This window comes from Vanessa cardui, chromosome 1 (assembly GCF_905220365.1).
Source record: "Vanessa cardui chromosome 1, ilVanCard2.1, whole genome shotgun sequence".
Classification (NCBI taxonomy): Eukaryota; Metazoa; Arthropoda; class Insecta; order Lepidoptera; family Nymphalidae; genus Vanessa; species Vanessa cardui.
Window position 1 is genome coordinate 2,844,271 of NC_061123.1, and position 17,631 is coordinate 2,861,901.

General features: G+C 29.8%; 1 protein-coding gene across 2 annotated transcripts in view; it reads left to right on the forward strand.

Annotated features, from left to right (window-relative positions):
- The first annotated feature begins 9,696 nt into the window (after positions 1 to 9,696).
- The window catches only part of LOC124544431, a 33,598-nt gene continuing 25,663 nt past the window's right edge, over positions 9,697 to 17,631 (forward strand). Inside the window, exons 1-2 of one of the 2 annotated variants that reach the window (XM_047122982.1) lie at positions 9,717 to 9,953; positions 10,337 to 10,502. The gene's annotated coding sequence lies outside the window, so the exon portion shown is untranslated. Of the gene's footprint in view, positions 9,954 to 10,336; positions 10,503 to 17,631 lie in introns of both variants that reach the window. The other variant, XM_047122972.1, reaches the window with a different exon arrangement.

Here is a 17,631-nt window from a genome sequence, read left to right on the forward strand (position 1 = left end):
AATTTTGAATAAATTTTGTAATAAGACATGAAATTTTATTGATTTCTTTATAAATTTGGTCAAGTTTTACATGCCATGTCTATTGTATTAATTGATTCTATCTGAAATATATCTGGATTATGAATATGTCTCGATTAGACTTTATTTAAAAACTTTATTAAATATTTTTGAAGACGCATATGTAAAGACATATTTTTTTAATATAATAGAGGTAAAAAAATAATTGCAATGAGCTATAATGATAACTAACTAAGGTTACCTAAATTTTAAAACTATTTAATTACTTACTACATATTATAATTTGTAATTTATATTAGTGTAGCCATCTAGTGTAAAAGACAATTACTAAACTTCAAAAATATATACAAGTTAGTATCTAAAAAGTGCAATAGATGGCACCACATTAATAACACCTACAAAATGTTTACATATTTTTTTTACGTTAGATAGCTTGGTTTAATATAGGAAAAGGAACATCGGATTAAAAAAAAGATAACTAGAAAAGTTTTGTAATTGATCAATTACATATTCGCAAAATTAACATTTCATTATTTTTCGTAGTAAGATGCAGACAAAGTTACTAATGTTGGCTTTAGAGTCATTTTACAATTTTATAATGTGTATTGTAATAAAAGTGATATAAACACAGTTCAGTGATTACGTCGACACATATTCATATCGTCGAACTATTGACGTCACGGAAACCGTAGGGACTTACACTCAGGGTTTTCGCTATCACAGAAAAACCCTAAGGAATTCAAATTTACTACTCGTCCCATAGCCAATTATCCTAAGCCCTTTTCATGCGATTTTATTGATAAGTTTTATGTTTATTGACCCTTATACGCCAATAGGGTCGCTTTCGAGTTTCGCTCAACTGAAAAGAAATCCCTTTTTAGGAATACTACAAATTATTCAGCTTTCAGTTCAGTGCTTTAACAAAGTTTATAATTATATAAATGTTATAAAAGTCGGTACTAAATAATTATACGTATATATAGGGTAGAAAATTTGTGAGACGTCAATATTGAAGAAATAATTTTCAATGTAATGACCTAGCCTTATGCGAAGATTCTAAGTAGTTAGTAAACATTTTACTAACTGCACTGGACATTAAACATGCTAGCCGCTAGGCCGATGTTTAGTTGGTAACCTAGTATAATAAACGCATAGGTATGTCAATTAAGGTCAAGTTTGACAAGAATATTAACAATATTTGTCAAATACCTACTAATTGTCGTAACCCCTTATCTATTAAACCTATAATGCATTATTATTATTTTAAGATTTTTTTATGTTAAATATTAAAAAAGGCTTTAGAATTAATAGTAACCATTCCATTTTATATAAAATTGCTTTTATCTAAAAATATTACTTTACTTTTTACTTAATACTTCAGTAAACAATATTTTATTCACTAAATAAAATATTCTATATAAATTTAACGTTTAAAATATTCTTTATTTAATTTGAAATTTTTCACCTTTATCAGTAACTGGAATTTGATGATTTAATGTTTTTATTTTCTCCGACTGTTATCTTAACAAGATTAAAATCTTACTGGTAGGGCAATAAGTCATATTCTTTGAACATTTTTGTCATAAATACCGTATAAACTTTTATAGTAAAACAAACACAATTATGTGTAAACTTGAAAGTTAAATAATAACACTGTGTCAAGGTCCTGTCAATGTTTACTAAAGAAGTAAAGATTATAAATGAATGATAAATACAAAAAAAACATTGCACTAGCGTTAGTATCATAAGTTGTGCGATTAGTAGAACTACACACTGTAGCCGTAATAGATAAAAATCTCCCACATAAACGTAATAAATAATGAAATAGGAGAACAACCATTTCAAAGTTGCATAAATGGAACATTGACATTAAGATCATTGTTCGCTTTGGACATAAAACAAAAAAAAATGATCATACATTGGCATTGCGGTTCTATTGCGTAAAAATGTTTTGAGGCACAGATGCATTTTAAATCGTATGAAGTAGATAACTTTAACTTTATAAACAAAAACATTATCATTCATTCAGTCCATTTAGATCTAAAATGTAGAAAATACCTTTTTCACCTATACCTACTTTTACTTATTGTATATGTGCACTTTCTTTATATTCTTATTTGTTGTTATTCTAATTTATTTAGTAAGTCAGTTAGACGGTAGGAATCAGGATAATGCTCGTAAGTTATATTAAAAAAATTGAGATTGATTTATTTTCTTAAGAGGGTCATCATCACGTGATCCTAAGTGGTTATAACGCTTTTTTTTTTCAGATCGGAATGATCAAATCATTAAAATTGAACATGAGCGTAAAGTTTCTTCTAGAAGTTGGCAAGACAATCAACCAAGTGATCAAAATCGAATCTGCGATTTTTAAACCATTGACCGTCATACAAACCATTGCGGTATCTCACTGTCCATATTAAATCTACTGTGTACTAATATATGATTAGAGCATTTTAGTTTCGCAATTTAACAATCACTAAGCAATTCATAGACGTAACTAAAGCAAAGTAAGACTATCCAGTTAGTATAAAATAAAATCATATCAAGGCCAAAGTGTAGTTACAAACTTTCAATGTTAAATAAAGTCCAACCATCAGTCAAGAACTATTGTGACCCTCGTTTATTGTCAATTCTCGCAACTCTGTGCTGCAATATTTGCTTCAGCGATTATTTGTTTGCATTCGACAGTTAGGTATTCCGATTTCTATCACGTGTTATAGTTTATTTTAACTTAAAAGTATTACGTTTAGATTCCATTACAATGCAGATTTATGAATGGTATTTTTTGTGACGTAATTAGTTTCGATTTTAATGCAAGGCTAGAAAATCCTTCATATTTTGGTATTTCTAAGTTCAACAACGTCGATACACAATGCGTTGTTAATTAATGTTAAGGGGACTACATGAGCTAAATGCAAGTTTTAAAATGCCAAAAAGTATATAATCCAATGCAATAAACCAAATGAAAAAAATATATGTTAATCTTCAGGATAGATGGTAGTTATTAATTGTGTTGAAAACATGATGTAATTAATTTGGTACGATAGAAAAAAATCGCAAAGTTACCTCTAAAAAAGTCTTTTTTTGTTTGTTAACCACACTTATATACCTTCAATAATTTTGGTCTTTTGTCAGATTATTCTACAAACAACTTACTAAAAATTTATTATCTTAATTATTTAGTAAAATCAATAGATTTTTTTTAAAATCAGATTTTCTTATTTTCGACCAAAATGCGTAAGCATGTGTGCGTGAGCGCCTCGTACAGACACTGCCGGCCGAGGCCTGTTGCTATACAGACGTGTCGCTCTTTTCACCGCATCGTTGCGAATAAAATCTCGTAGATTTTATTTTTGTGTAATTTTAATTGTAAATTAATTGTCGAATATTATTCTTTTTTGTAAATAAATATATTAAGTTAAAATAGTCTAGTTGTAGTTTGCCATTTATTTTTTTATTAAGTTATTTTTTATAAAGTTTAATTTTGTAAACATAGGAAATAAAGTACAATCTGTGAAGAAAACTAAAAAACGTTCATATAAATTAAAAAGCCGAACATATGAAAGATAATATGAAAAGGTAAGAGTATTTAATTAGTAAACATATATATAAATATATATATTTTATAAATAATGATTATTGGAAACATTTATTAAAAACAATGCAATTAGTTCGCATAGAATCAGATTTTTCGATATATTTCTTACAGTCACCATGGAGTATTTGGTATTGACCAAACTTGGACTTGCTTGCATTGGCAAGCAAAACCAAGAAGAATGTGCGGGTTCGATCCCCGCACTCTGAACTAAAATTTTATATTTTATAATTATTAAAATTTAATTGCTAACAACTATGCATTTATTTTTTCAGAATTAAGAAAATCGAAAAAAAATAACACGGAAGCTATTTCTATTACGTTAGAATTTAATTTTATCAATTTTGTTTATAATAGGAAATATAGTTATGTATGGATGAAATTTAATAATAAAAAAAAAAAAAATACAAATTAGCACATCACATGAATATTTAGTGGTGCTTGCCTGGGTTTGAACCCGCAATAAGATGCGCGCGTTCTACCCACTGGGCCATCTCGAAATATGTAATTATTGTGAACCAAAGAACTAAAATATTTAGAAGTGTCATATACGTAATTCAATATTTTTTAAAGATTGGAAATAGTATCAATTGAATAGTACAAATTTTAGCTCGTAGCTTCAGTGAAAGTGGGTGAAATATTGACTGCAAGTATCCAAGATATTTTAATAACGAACGACGACGAACGAATAATTAAAAAAAAATATTTTAATAAAAAAATTGAAACGAAATTTATTTGTTTTTTTGTTAAACCAAAAATAAATAAAAATATTTGAATTTAATTGAATCAGTTTTATTTCAAATATCAGTCAAAAACAATACAAATAATTCTAATATCAAAACTATTTTTATGAAATTTATGACTAAACCCACTGTGATTGACCGAGTTAACCAATAATTCTACTAAACCGACTTGACGATATTATTTTTATAGTAACTTTTTGATGCTGACTTTTTTAACTTAATTTTTTTTCTTTGTGTACCGATATTAGTAAAATGAACAAACTCTACGCTTTTTGTCAGTGTACAAATTACGAACAGTTCCAATTTTATTTAATAAATCGCTTAACAAACTTATAAAATTTAAAAGTAGGTACGATTTAATATTTAGTATTACAACTAATTGAATTGATACAGTAAAAATTAAAGAAAAAAATGTTTAAATTAACTATTTTTTGTACATAAAATAATAATAATTTATGTTTAATTAATTCAGTTTAATTTTATCATAATTTTTTAAATGACACAAAAAAATTAAAATAATTCTGTTGTCCTGTCTATTTTTATGAAATCTATGATTGATAGAATTGATAGAATTGACTTCGCTTCGCTTTCGCTCGGCGCGGCGCGCGGCGGTTCGGCGCCATCTATTGGAATATTCAGGCGTAACCTCGCCGCCTCGCTAAGCGTAGTGCGCGCGGGGACATGCCGTTTTTGTCGTTAGTGTAAGTGTGTGCGCGTGATTCTCAAGGGCAATTAGCTCCTGTAGTCCCCTTAATTTAAACACGTTACAAAAATATGCCACTGCCTTTTGCTTCATGCACAGTTAGAATAAGAAAACCTTCGTCAGTTTTCAGATTCATTCCTTTATCAAGCAATGATATTCTAATGAACATATATGTTATATCCATACTAAACAACAGAAAAAAGTGTGCCGCGCCGGGGACCGTTTATTTTAGTTTATTTTTACATTTCGTTAAAAGTAAAAAGGATAGCTTGATAAAAACAATAAGTAAAAGGGATAACTACTTAGTTGTTTTAATTACGCAAAACGTATTACTACGTAATTATGATGTATTATAACGTATGACTACGTAAAACGACTAAGGGCAAACGTCCCAATTAGGACGTTTTCTAATCTTCACTTTTTGCGCGTTAATAACATATCTGTTTACTAAAACATCATTGTTTATCAAGTCTTAAACGCTTAGTACCTACCTTTTGATTTATAATTGCGACGCAATACGTTATACTCAATCGGTAAAGCAGAATATCGCTCATACTCAACACACGAACATAGATCTCAAGGTGACGAACCTTTTGTTACCCTGAATGTACATTGCACCTGACGCTGGAGCCGTACTGGCGCCGAATCGCAATTTTGTGTAGGCTAGCATCGGCATCGTTTATAGAAAGCCTAAAGTTGATCGCTGTAAAATATTTATAATTTAAACAACCAACCAAAATATGTTCTAACCATTAGATCATGTTAGCTCATTAGTACTAAACTTAATTAAACGAAACTTTTATAAACAACAAGAAAACAAAACAGGATCTAAACTGTTGTTTTTAAAAAGTTTTTCTTCCGTCTTTTCCGTCGAGCTCGTCTAATGTAAAATCTTAATGTATTATTAAATTATTTGAACTCTTGATTTGAAAAGATGATAGAATGTCTATTTATCTAAAATTATCTTCATAAGAAAGTTAATCTCCCGCCACGCTCTAGAAAACAATTGCAAACAAATTACGGCACAGCTCAAAATCCTTTACTTTATATTACGCAAATATTATCCAAATAGTATTAGTGGGTTGAGTTTCACAAACCTATGTGTTAAAAAAGCAAATAAAATTATAATATGACATGCGACTAACCTCGTTTTAAAGAATAAATAAAGTAACTACGCATTGCGAGTATGGGGGCAAGCTTATGAATTTAATATTTTCTTTACTGTTATGAACTAATACTTGCGTTGATATTGAATGAGTTTATTTTATTCGTAACTATACGCCCGGTTTCGTTTGTTATAACACGGGTTTCTCAGCTTAAGAACGCATAATGGTCATACAGGCATTCATTTGTATCTGACTGTAAAACTAAATAATGAATGATTTTTATTTTATTTTTTTTTTCGCATGAAATAAAAACAGGGCATATAAAACAGATCTGAGATCAGGGCCGGTTTTTGAAGTCTGAATGCCTTGGGGAATATTATTTTCCAAATAAAATTTGCATTTTTTTATGGGTTTGAATTAATTTTAATAAATGTATACACTAATTACAAGAATTATACTTATACACGCAATTGGAATCAATTCTAAGCTGCTCCATATAAAAATAAATACAGTTAATAAATAAAGCCCTGAAGAAGATGCGTCATGATCACAGAATGTAAAATATAATTACCAAAAAGGATATCAAAATACATAGTTTCTATTTTCAGAAAACAATAAAATTATACTTGAAGAATAATTTTTTTGTGATTTTTTTTATCTCTACAATGCACAGAATGAATTTACGCCATGTCAACGTACGAAAATTACATTTAAATATTTTGTTGCGGTATTGAATACGTTAAGATTTTGTGTAATCTATCGATATTGACGGATGTTAACAAAAAAACAATAAATTTGCGGATAACGCAGATTAAATGTATTGAGCAAATGCAAGACTTGTGCAACCTCCTCATTTGCTAGCTGTAACAATTAAACATACATATTTTCTGAAACTTATAATGTGACTATCCGTTTAATAATTATAAAATTTCAAAGATTATTTAAAATTAAAACAAAATTTAGGATATTAAAAACAATATTGTTTTGTATGTTTCTATTGAGTGTGTGCTTATTTCTTTGATAATAGCTTAAATTTTAGTGATCAGTTTGACTTATGTCTCACAAAAGCTTTCATAGCCATAAAATAGACACTATTTTTTGTAGTAAATGCCGGCCGTATTAGTAATTAATAATATTTAAGCACAATACAAACATTTGCAATAATATATTCCAGTACGTTGAAATATTAAGCATTATAACTGCAAAATAAATACCGTGTTTTATACTATAACGAATAAGATTGCTATAAAAACACTGTACTTAAACACAGCTTAGCTATAAAATATAGCCGTCAGTTTAAATAGATTAATGTATTAATCTTGATATTCGTTACTACTTCTTTTTTCAAAGAATACTTATACAGCTTAGAATTGCAATAAAGTTTATTTGTAATTTTTTTTATTGCTTGTTATGAAATACAAACAACCTTATTCAAAATAATCCTTATGCTAACTTTATGATCAATCAAAGTGCTAAAAAATATACGAATAAATGAATAAACAAACATCATTTTATAAGATAGTGAAGATTTCATCACCAAGCGAATGTTCTACAAAAAAATCCCAAGCGTTTATCCTTACACAGAAATTAATTTTGTGTCATCAGACATTACTCGATACGCTTCTGTGATAAGCGCAATGACGCAAACTTAGGGCTGCATATCTTACTCTTACACCCTGTTTATGTTCCTAGCTTTATTTACAGGAGACATTGCCATCGGTTCGATTCCTAGAAGTATATACAAGCATTACATACCCGAAGTAAATTATAACAAAGCAATTTCCTTGCAATTCTTACACGACCTAACAAGAATTGTAATATCACTCCGAACGATGCCAGTTATAAATTGATTCATTCGAGGCAATCATATATTTTAATTAAATTTCACATAATAAAATGCATCGTCAGTGTCGTAATCTAACATCAACTCAATAAAATTAGTGACAAAATCATAAAAACATATTTTGTAAATATCACATATAAATATCACATATTTTAATCATACAATTTTTTGTTATTATGTCATTTTTATACAATTCACTATGTATGTATTTCACTATTGTGGTCAGAATGAAGTAAATAATGTTATTTGTAAATTATTTTATTTTTATTATTAAGTACTTCATTGATCATGATTCCTTGACAGTTATTAATCTAATGTCCGATAGAGCTTAAGGGAATATTTTTATTGCAGGTGTTTGTACGGCATTACATTTTTTACCTGGAATTTTTTCGATACTGGACTCGTTTGATGATAGGAAAAGAGCGCTGAGAGCCTCCGGAAGAATCATAGCATAAAACCATCACAACACAAGTTCAGAATTGTTATTCAGTGGTAAAATGCTGCTAGAATTCTGGCTATGGTAGCCAAAATCCAGGCATTTGGCGTGACAGGATTGGTACAGTAAGTATTTGTGAATTTTATTTTCATACAGTTAATGTCTTTATGTATATAATTATTAAGTAAATTATTCCTAAGTAATTAAAAATTAACAAAAGTTTTAATTATTAAAATTCAAGAAAAGAACTGATTTTTATTTTCATTCGCGATGTTTTCAAGAGAGTTTCTATTCTATTCTCTGTAAATAATTATATTAAAAATTAGTAACAACACCCGTTTAAAGTAACTTTGATTACTATCAAAGGTATATTTCGGTTAAATAATTAATTTAGTTATGTGGGGCTAACAAATAACAATTTTAGATTGCTTTAAATTGCACAACTCAATTTGAGAAAAAAGGGGATTTAATTTCGTAAAAATTGTCATCGAAAGTTTGAATATAAATGTAATTGTAATGTATTATTAGTAAAATATATCAATATATCAATCAAGAACTCTTTCTGTTTTCGAATATAGCATAAGGCTGTTTATTATTATTACTGGAATATGCAAATCTAAAGTTGTTTTTTCTTTACCCCTTTTTTCCTTCAATTTGTTCGTTATATTTTCCCATAGCTGGCAGCCCTGAGTGGACATCGTTACGTAAACCACCGTAACAGTTATTCCTGGTATAACGTAACAGTTCCTGCTTACAAACACTAAACTATGCCCTCGATAGCAATACCTGTTTCTGTTATTATTTGTAAAGTTTAATTGATTGTTCAATACTCTCTCCCGCTTTCGTAAATAAATTGAAAGTTTAATCGAGTATTTCATTTTATTTATTAATTTATGTAAAATATTTTTTTAACATTACATAATGATAATTTTTAAAATAATATCATTAATAGAAAAAAGTTTTTATTTTAGAGGTTCTATTACAAAAAAGGTACTTTAAATTAATATACATAATATGTTGTTATTTTATTATACAGGATAATTTAAATTGAACTACGATATTGTTATTTTATAAAAAGAATAAGGTAATGAGTTAATAGTAATTCCAAGGCTGAGAAAGGGATGTTGAGATGAAAATATGTTTTACTTAACGAGTCTTGTTAATATTAATTTCTAGATAAAATAGTTAATGCAACGTAGAATGAAAATCGTTGGAAAATGAAGGCCAACGCTGTGCATTGTTTTATTTTTTCTTGTTTCGGTTTCAACGGTAATGGAAAACGCATTCACGTGCTAGCGCTGCTTCTGAACGCACCTCGAATCTCGAGGCTGTTTCGTGATCTGTGCAAAAATTGCGCCAAAATTTGACAGTTTAATTTTTTAAATACAAGGCTAAGGCGCGGGTGCTGAAAATGACAATATACAGCAAAATTGTCCAAATAATATTGGTCAGTGTGTGATGAAATTGTACAATAGAAAAGTTATGAAACTTTATCGTGAATAACAGGTGAGTTATTTAAAAAAATAAAATTGTGAAATATTTGTTTTATTTTTTTATTATTATTACTTATATATCTTCCTTTTTTTTTATAAAAAGAACAATAAATATTTATTGTATTCGCACAATAGTTGAACTTCGATCGTCTTTGTTATTGAAAATTAGAGAAAAAACATCATTAAATAAATTTGCATGTTTGGAACATGTTTTCCCATTTTTTTAATTGGTACTTAAATTCCTTTACAAGTGCATGAGTAGTGAGAAAAAAAAGCTATCGAACTGTCTTGATTTAGGTACCTTCTTATACATAAATTTTTTGATAATATTTTTTATGATGATAATATTTTCTATAATAATTAGCTAAACACATTCTCGGATCTACGATTTTTCAGAACTGAAGCAAATACATGATTATGCTCCGATATGTGTTCACATCCAAACTCTTCTCAACCCTTGTAAATTAGTAGAATATTATTATTATATGAATGAAATTAATGAATTAATAAAACCATCAGAAATTATACTGTTGTACCACGAACTTGCATTAGGAAGGATTGGGTAAGAAAAATGTGTTCTTTTGAAAACATCATAGAATAAAATAAATTTAATAAAGGAATAAATATCATTTGACAACAACAATTTTCCTATATCACAAATCAGTTAAGCGTAAATATTGTATTAGGAGAGGGGGTAACAATGTGCCAAAGTCGGAATCGAACCAACTTTCACAAACGGCTGTTACAAAACACCAATGAGCTATCGACGCTAGATATCAATAGATTTGGTACAGTTGATCCGCGTACATAATATTGCAAATAATTACACTAAATTACTGACCGCAATAGTAATGACATATAAGAAGCTATTTACTGTAGACTAACGCTGACTCAAACATAATTATTGAGGGTTTTACCCGAGATACTTTTTCGAAATTCGAAATAAACAAATTATTATAATACAATCAATCTCCGTCTGTAGTTAGTTTGCTTGGGTTAAACACTTTACTTTGTCATTGATCAACAACAACAACAACAGCCTGTAAATTCCCACTACTGGGCTAAAGGCCTCCTCTCCCTTTGAGGAGAAGGTTTGGAACATATTCCACCACGCTGTTCCAATGCGGGTTGGTGGAATACACATGTGGCAGAATTTCTATGAAATTTGTCACATGCAGGTTTCCTCACGATATTTTCCTTCACCGCTGAGCACGAGATGAATTATAAAGACAAATTAAGCGCATGAATCAGCGGTGCTCGTCTGGGTTTGAACCCGCAATCATCGGTTAAAATGCACGCGTTCTAACCACTGGGCCATCTCGACTCATCATCAAGGTATTGATCATTTATATTCATTTATTCATATGTTTATTTATGATTGCAATAATTTTAATTATTTTTTTCTATTTGAGACTGCAACTAAACCATTGACATACTCAAGACACTCAAAAAACCGTATCAGAATAGACCTTTCGGTACAATAGTAGGTCCAGGTCTTTGGGCTCAATTTGATAATAAGGCGACGCAACCGGTAACTTTAAGTGAATACTTTAATACACAAAGTATACTCGCAAAATAACAAAACCGAAAAGAAAACAATTATCAAACTCCTGGAGAACTTTCCAGATAACACGCGGTTAAAAACCCCTTTAGTATAAAATAAAATTGACGATCGATATTTAAAAGCCGCCATAGATAACATATTTAAAAGAACATGTAATTTTATAGACTATACCGATTTTTTAAAAATTGAATGTTAAATTTATAGTTTGTTACGAATGAATTATACACATACAATCAGCATAGTCAGAGGATCAGTATCTCCGTCTATACTAAATGTTATTACTTCCAACCGCACAATCCACGGTTTTACTTTATAAGACGAGTTAACACGGCAACGCTACGATCACAGTAGATCAGTCATATTATCGGAAAATAGTTTAAGTATTATAATTACGCTGTCACTTAAAATGCGATTCTAAATCTTCACCAACTTTTTTTTAAACGAAACACAGTCAAGAATTTATTAAAAACAAATTTCTCCCTTTGTTTACATAACACTCAATCAACTTCCAAAGGATAAATATAAATAAATATAAAGCCCATTGCCGTTACATCTAATATTTATGTTGTTGAACAATTTTACTTTTTTAATCTTTTAAACGATAAAATTGTCATAAAAATTCAAGCATATGGTGATAAAAAATTCAAGGACAACAACGACAACAGAGAAAAATTATTGTCGGGACAAAGTAATGATTAGTGATAACAAAATGAAAAAAACAAATGAACACTGATGAGAACGCAGCCTTATACGTCATTATAGACAACTTGTAATAACTCTCAAAATACTAGTTCCACTAGCAATGTATTTATTATGGAAGTTAGTATTTACGGAATATACTTAAAATTAATTAATAGTCATTTATATTGATAATGATTGACACTATAAAATGAATCTGCAATGCTACTAAGTAATATTATTCTTCGATGCTCGATAAGATCGTATAACGTTGTTCCTATTGTACATATAGCTAACGCATAACTGGTAGTCGCCCGCATTTTTACTCAAGTTTTAAGGGTTCGTCGTCAGAGTAAAACAAAAACAGTGCTTCGTACTAAATTTCATCAAATTCGTTTTTTTTTTGTGATATAGGTTGGCGGACTGATAGTAAGTGGTCACCATCACCCATAGACAATGTCGCTGTAAGAAAATATATTAACTATTCCTTACAACAATCAATGTGCACATTTGCCACCGACCTTGGGAACTAAGATGCTATGTCCCTTGTGCCTGTAGTTACACTGGCTCACTCATCCTTCAAACCGGAACACAACAATACTGATTACTGTTATTTGGCGGTAGAATAACTGATAAGCGGGTTGTATATACCCAGACGGGCTTGCACAAAGCCCTACCACCAAGTAAATTTAATGGTTTGTCTGTCAAAGAGCAATATACAGAACAGGAGAATTTACATTGGCATTTATAATATTTGTATAGATTGAACTCAACGTCTAGTTAATATTTTGTTCTTACAACCAATAATTAATTATAATTAATTGACCCAGCATAGTCAATAATTATGGATTGTAATGGGTCAAGATGTTTTGGGTTGCCTATAATATAGTTGGAATAGTATTTTTGAAAGGTCCATCGTCTCTATACTCGCTTGCCTTGATTTTAAAGGGTTTTGAAGCGAGCCTTTATCGAAGTAATTTAGAAGTATTAATGTACTTTATAATATAATTTAGATTTAAGTCACCATCGTGATGTTAACCAAATAAACCCTCCATGGCACAAAAACCTAATACTTTACCTGCGTGGAAAATAATACATTAGTTAAATACTCAAACAAATTATTATAAATGTATCCACGTATTTTTACGATGAATAAGAACGAAAACCATTAAAAAACGATTAATATTAAAACTATTTAGAAGCAATAAAAAAATAAACTCAGGAACATACTTAATATTTTTTACAAATCCTTTGAATATTGTCTTAGTAAGGCTTATGACGTAATCACTGTGACGAATTTAACGACGTTGGTAGTACTTACCATTATAATAACCTAACGACAACTTGTATTATCATGTTTGTAACACAATATTCCATTTTTATTTTACATCGATATGTACTAAATGATCATTATATTGTGCCATGATGGGTATCTAGCGTTCACTTAGGTATTCATCATGACTCCACGTGGTTGAGGGTTTTTTAATACGTTTATCGTAATATATATAACTCTATTTGGTTCGTATCTCGCATCATAACTCTACTCTCGGTTGGCAATTTTTTTCTAACATCTTCAATAATAATTTTCGTAGTTCAGCCAAGTTACAAAAATCCCTGTTAAATGAGAAAATCCTTTAAAAAATCGCAGGATCGATTTGGACCGCTTGGGCTATTGTCGTCCTCATTCCTAGCACAAATGATAAGCATACAAGGAGAGAGGTATACTAGTCATTCCTTAATTAATTTTCGGCATTGTTACTATTCTTTCAAAAAAATATACACCTAAACCTACCAGATGAATCACTCCATCCATTGGTGGAAAACCCTTTGAAAATTATTCGTTAGTTTATTCAGTCCAAATAGAGAGGTACGTAGATTTTAAAATAAATAAAAGGTTTATAATTTTTTTTTAAAGTGGTTTAGATCGCCTTTATTTTTATGTTCATGTGATGGTGACTTCGATTCATAAGATATTGGTTTATAAACAATAAACGGTACTGTTGATTAGTGGATGGTTACAAGCGTAGTAACTTATTGTACTGTGCCCTTGTCAGTTATCAGATAACACATACCGTCACCGTCGTCAGTGGAGGTTAAGTCCTAAATTCATTAAGTTTCGCAAAGGTAAATTTGTAGTTATAATATAGTCAAGGTGACGCCTATTTCACATCTTGTCAATCTTAATAAAAACCGAAATCGATATTGCCATAACGTAGTAAGACATATTAATAAATATTTCGGGAATAGCTTAAAACACTCCTGCTACCTCTATTACTTACTTAAGTTTGAAGGCTTCAAATATTTTACCGCTTGAGGCATCCGCTTGAATTTAGCCAAATAAGTTTTCGACATTTCAAAAAAGACGTGACACATCATTGGGAAATATTCAAATGACTTATAATATGAGAAAAAATAAACGAAAAATTTTAATAGTAGACTTAATAATAGACGAAAACAATAAATTAATTTAAATAAATTTCAATTGAGAGGTTGATAAAGCGTTCTTAATATTCAAAATATAAAGTGGACTTATTGACAAAAATATGAGTTATAGATTGGACACATGGCCGGAAATACTAGACCAAGAACACCGGACCTTCTAATTCGTTGAGGGCCGACTCTAACCTCCGTGTAGGTTCTAACGACGTTAGAAATGTATGGATCTAATGTGATATTTCTATTCTAATAAAATTGTATATGTTTTGGATCAATAAATAGTCCAGTCATTATATAAATTTAAAAAAGCAATTGAACGATTTCTCGGCCATTTTTCTGTGTATAATGACTGGATAACAATAAAACAATAAAGTTTACATTTCCAAATTATTTTGTGATATTCTGCTTTCATATTTGCTATTTGTGTAATTGTAATCGTATTTAATGGAAAATGTCTATATAACAATAACTATTAAAATTGAATACAGTGATAGATTATGTACTAACTCTTTTTTGCTGTTGATCTACTTCTGCGTAGAGAAAGACTGTAATAATAAGACCGTGTATTATGTAAAAACACGAGCACTAATTACATTATCTTCATCGTTATGATACATAATTATTATAATGTAATATTCACAATCATAAGAATAAAAAAAACGCACGTGAAATTTTTAATAGTTAGTTTCCAAGTCGCAAAATTACACTATATGAAGCTGGAGCAAGGTTAATAGAATCGTGACACATAAAAGATGCTTTGTGGTTACTTTATTTTTACCGACAAGGCCTCGTTTACACAATAAACCAAAAAAAACAACTAAATTCATGTCCATAGTAGGATGTTACTTGAATGAATTCAAAGGCAGTCTAAAATTTAGGTTACACTCGTAGATAGTAGTCTAATAGATTAGTACCAAAGACAGTGAGCGACCCGCCGGCCTTGCAAAGCTGCGTGCACCTGTGTCATACGATTCACTCTACTGTGTGCAGTTTTTTATTTACTTTACGCTTGACCGCAGTTACACTGTTATGTTATTGTTATACAAAGTATATACGACACATGACAGTGACCTTATATAATCTATCGCATTAAAAGGTTCGGGACGTAGTATTGTTGACGTAACAACTACCATAAAATCTATTTATACATATCAAATACGGCTTATTTGCTCTTCATTTTACTTATATGGTAATCTATTTCCTAAAGACCCGAGTAGAAGCGTTTTCACCAAGAAGACGTCGAACCATCGTTATCGTCTCTTTTCTAAAAAAAAGTAAACGTCATATGACTTAGAGATATATCAATGTATTTATTTGATCATAATCTATCCAAAATAAAATGAAAAAGATAACAATTACAATTGTATTAGTGAAGATTCATTTCCCAAAAATTGCTAAATATAAGTTCACAAGAGCGAACGCGGTCTAAGAATTTCAAGAACAACAGATTTTGTTTTCATGAAATATTTTTGCATTACTTATTCTGTTTATTGATAGTTATTATTTAACTTTATTCTACACGAGCGCAGTAGTAATCGTAAATGACTGCCAATATGTCAAAGTGTATGAAACAGGCGTGCGCAAAGCAACCAGTACCACAGGATACCCATATTTGATATTTATTATAAATTCCTTCATAAATCGTTTGATAATAAAAATAAAAAAGCACCATAGACTTATTTTATACCACGGGCATTTATTATTTGTAACGATTCGCAATTTTGTTTTCTATTACCTCTATTTAAACAATTACAGTATAAAACCATAGTATCCATGATACATATGTATATCGTGACTGCGAAGAACGAATTATTCTGTAATTATTAACTTATTTCGAAGTAATGTTTCCGAGACTGTATTGTAATTTCCGTCGGTTTCCATGCATAAATCCTTAGGCCTTGTAACTGTTTATTTTATATTGATAATATCAACTATCGAAAAACCAAGTATTGACTAAGTCTGATATATCGAATATATAAAAATACATAAATAATTAATATTTATGTTTTTTGGTGAGCGATAAAAATTAGCAAAGTATTAATATGGATTTTCGTACCTAACTGAATTCGTATTGGATTATATTAAATTTGAAATCATTACATAGTATAATACAAAGTCACTTAACCGTGCGAAGCCGGGTCGGGTGGCTAGTATAAAATATATAATTTTACATAACTTAATATAAAAGGGGTGTTAATAATTTGTATTGTTATTGTATTGCATGAATTTATTTTACAAATAATTTTGTTAAGGAAAGTCCTAGGTATGACACGTATTCCTACGTCCTTCCTTAGGGCTAAGGCTTTGGTTGGCCGCGCTAGCGTAGCCGCGAAAGCGTTTTTTTTTTATACTTACATATCTACTAGGTTCTAATTGTTCTTGGTAGTGTCATACGGGTACAATTAAGACTATGTAAAGTCATTGAAGAATGACCGTAAAACGATTCTTGTTTTTCCGGTTTGGAAAGCCCCTATGAACCTTTCCCTTGAAACATTAAAATTCATACGGGTACAATTAAGAGTATGTACATATTATTCATTGAAGAAAAACCATAAAACGATTCTTGTTTTTCCGGTTTGTAAAGCCCTATCAACCTTCCCCTTGAAACATTAAAATCCCTTAAGTAGTTTAAAAAATCTAAGTATAGAGACGGCGGGAAACGTCTTTGTACTGAGTACAGACGGTACAGATAATATTAGTATAAATGCGAAATGATCATGATTCATGATCGCGTGAAATGGCGGCAAATTCCGTTAAACGGTTATTCTATCCTCTGCCAAAATATTAATTAGCGCACTAGTGAAGACGAGTTGTTATATATTTAACTACAAGGTTTTATTGCAAAACAAAAAAATATATAATATATTAAGGTGACATTGAAGTAAGGAAATTCTAAATTATCAAGCGGATGCTTACTTGGAAGATACATACTTAAAAGTATGTGTAATTTGAGTCATTGTCGGATCAAAGTCGACATGACAATTTTCATTGTTTAGCTCGGAACAAAAAATCA